The sequence below is a fragment of the Octodon degus genome, unplaced genomic scaffold, assembly GCF_000260255.1.
Source record: "Octodon degus isolate 3935 unplaced genomic scaffold, OctDeg1.0 scaffold00313, whole genome shotgun sequence".
NCBI lineage: Eukaryota > Metazoa > Chordata > Mammalia > Rodentia > Octodontidae > Octodon > Octodon degus.
In genome coordinates, this window is record NW_004524889.1 from 482,794 (window position 1) to 486,566 (window position 3,773).

At 37.1% G+C, this 3,773-nt stretch overlaps 1 pseudogene; it reads right to left on the minus strand.

Annotated features, from left to right (window-relative positions):
- Window positions 1-1,773: 1,773 nt before the first annotated feature.
- Window positions 1,774-3,397, minus strand: LOC101587421 (annotated as a pseudogene).
- Between the last annotated feature and the right edge of the window lie 376 nt (window positions 3,398-3,773).

Below are 3,773 nucleotides of genomic sequence, written 5' to 3' on the forward strand. Positions count from 1 at the left end.
ATCTGGGCCTAAGCCTTTGCCTCACTGTGTCTAACAATATGCCTCAGCTCACAGAGTTTGGGTCTACCAAACTTGCACTCAACCAGCTGGGCCTGGCTGGGGTCTGACTGCTGTGCTTGACTTTTTCTTGCTGTGGCCTGAGGAAGTGAACCCATTTTGCTCCATTGGCTAGATGTTCTGCTCCTCATTTATCTCACTTGGTCTATCACTTAGCCACTTTGCTGGTAGTTCCACTGCACAGTCCCATGCCGCACCTCTGTGCTGAAATTCCATTCTGCCAGGTTCCAATCTGGACCTCTGCTATGGAATTCTACTCTGCCCAGTCCCAAACAAAGTGGCCCTCTCCACTGTGGAGCTTAATTTTGGATCAATTTATTGCAGAATGAAGAATTCTAGTTCAATTCATTTCTAGGTTAATTGAATTCCAGATGAACAGGTTTAAAATTATGTAATTCTAGATCAATTTAGCTAAATTGACTCTAGATTGCATTATTATGAATTCATAGTAGATGAAAATATTTTAAATGAATGGATTCTAGAATATATCAGTCTAGAATTGTTTCTAGTATTGTAATTTAGAGCAATTCTCATATAATTAGTTTTAGCTCAGTTTGGGTTTAGATATTCATCAATATGAATTGTTACTAAAGTAATTCTCTATGAATTTATTACAGACTAAATGAATAAAGATAACATTGAATCTATATTCATTCTAAATTGAATTGATCTTGAATTAATTGATCCTAGGTGAGTTCTAGTTTAATTAATTCTACATTATCTGTTTCTGAATGAATGGCTAATAAATTGATTCAGGATATATCGATCCTAAATGAATTGAATATAGATTATCTGACTCTGGATTAATTTGATTTTAGATGAGCTACTTTTAGATGAATTGACCTTAGATAATTCTAGATGATTAATGATAACTTAATTTGATTGTAGTTTAATTGATTTAAGATGGCTTGTTTCTACATTAATTGTCACTTAACTGATTTAGATTAATTGATTCTAGATTAAATCTATATGATACTGTGTTTTTAATTTGATTGTGGATTAATTGAATGTAGACAAATTGGGTCTATGTTAATTGAATCTATATTAATTTCATTACAGATAAATTTATTTCGATAAATTAATTTGAATTATTTCTATGTAAATTATTAATTGATTTTAGATTAAATCTATATGATTCAATGTTTTCAATTTTTTCTAAATTGAGTGTAGATTGATTCTAGATTAATTTGATTCTAGGTGAAATGATCCAAATGATTTGATTCTGAATTACTTCTAGATAAATTATTAATTCATTTTAGATTAATCTACATGAATTATATTATTGACTAATGGATTATTAATTGATTCTATACCAATTAATTTCACATTTAATTGCCAAATACAATAGTAAAACTGTATGCAAATTTAACAATGAAGTAAATTTTCTGTATTCAAATAAACTCATTGCACACAAAATTAGAGAATAGCCTCTTTTACAGTAAGCATTTAAAACTACTATACTGTGAAAAAGGACATCTAAATGTGTATCAAAAGGTGGATATATATTCATTGTTCTACAGAAAGAAGCAATATAGTGAAAATGAAAATAATTTTAAAATTGTTCTTTTTTAATCTAAGTCTTAAGTTTTATTTAAATAACTTTCAGTGAGAACAGAACAAACCAATTATTACCACTTCTTTATAATACCAATAAGCCAAGCTATGGAGGGAAATCACACCTGCAACCAGCTGCCAGCCAGTGTGATGGGTAGAATCTCAAGGGAGGCGGCCCTGGCCTCAGCCCGCTGCTGGAGGAGTATCCACAGTGGAGCTAGGGTTTTTGATGGTCTCATCAATGGACATGATCAGGCACACACTTTCAGAGGCTGCTGTCAGGCCATTGATCCAGACCATAGCTTGTTCCATCATGAAAGCTTTGACGTTGTCAGTATTGTCCTCATTGTTGACGTCCACCCCATACCACATGTTGCCCTGGGCATCCCAAGCTCATAGTTTGTTCAGGATGTTTGTGGCACCAAAGCCAGAATTGTCACACAGCTGGAGTGGGAGAATCTCCACGGCCTTAGAATATGCCCCAATCAGTAGCTGCTGTTTTTTGGCAATATCCTTTGAGTAATCCCAAAGTTACATAGAAAGCTTCATCTCTGTGCCTCCACCACCCCAACAGCAACCACTGAATCATTCTTGATGGCCCTCCTGACAATCATGATGGAGTCATGCAGAGATTGATCTGTCTCCTCCGTGAACTGTTCAGCTCCTCTGCAGATGATTAAAGTGCAAGTCTTGCCCTTGAGGCAGCCAATGAAGAAATTGAACCTTTCACCTACAATCTGGGTATCTTCAAACAGCTGGCAGCGGCCCAGCATATCTGCTTATAGTGCACTCTTGCTGGTCTGCATTGAGCCTCCGCATGCCATCATTGTGCTCTTCAAATCCTACTCAGGCATATGGCCAGCACAGAACATGTTCTTATCAGTGAAGTACTGGGTGGCCACATTCCCAATAGGGAGTTTAGACAAAATAACTTTGGCTTCAGAATTATAGATCTTCTCTAACTTGTCATACAGAATATTGCACTCAGCATCAACAATTGCCTATTAACCCTCTACCATGTGAACTCTGATTTCAGCATTGTCTTTCTCAGCTTTCAGCTAAAATTCAACATTTAATAAGACAATTGTGGGATTATTGCACTTTTAGGTTGCATTTCGAATCCATCTTAAGAGAAAGTCTTGAATGCAACATTAGCCATCAACTGAGACTCCTGTAGGGATCCACCCTGTGCCTTCTTGATTCCAAAAATCTTAAGCTGCAGCAAATCGTCTAGCATCATTACAGCATCTGCCACCATCTTAGCAAAGAAGACTTTCTGCTGGGAGATAAGCTTACAGCTCAGAGCCATCATGGCACACTTCGCCAGCAGCTTCCTCTGCTCCACTTTATCTTGCTTTTTCATGGCCACAGTGATCTCCTTGATCTTGTTAATTGCCAACTGTGTATCTATGCAGAAAGCATGGATGATGATCTGGGGGTACTAGCCTTCCTCCATGTAGGGTTTCACCTGCTTCAGAAACTCTGCAGCCAGCAGTTTTACAGAGGTAGTGCCATCACCAAACTCAGCATCCTGAGATTTGGCAATGTTCACTAAAGTTTTGCTGCAGGATAGATGACATTGAGAAGTTTCAAAATTGTGACCCCATCATTAGAAATTTTTGCTTTGCCTTGGCCATCTACAATGTTTGTCCATGCCACGGGGACCTAGGAAGGTTCTTACAGCCTCAGCAATCACCTGGAAGGCACCAATATGACTCACAAATTGAAGGATGCCTTGGGAACTGTCAGTCCCCTCTTTCAACAGTATAAGTGGTGTGGGCATCATTTTTGCAACTTCTTTAGGGGCTTGCTACTCTGTTCTCCATGTTCTAGCTGTCCAGATAGCACACAATGCTCCACACCAAAGAAAGAAATTTTGAAATTGTTATACAGATTTAATGAAATCCTCATAAAAATTCCAATATAATATTTTACAATATTAGAGAAAACAATATTAAAATTCACATGGCTCTAGTAGAGCAAAAGCCATTTCTGGACAACAAAGGCAAGGTGAGGACACCACAATCTCTGACTTGAAATTATATTGTAAAGCTACTGTGATAAAATCAGCATAGCACCAGAAAAAATACTCAAAAATCAGTGGAGCAAATTAGAAGATTCAGAAGCAACTTCAGACACACTTAGTGAGCTTATCTTTAACA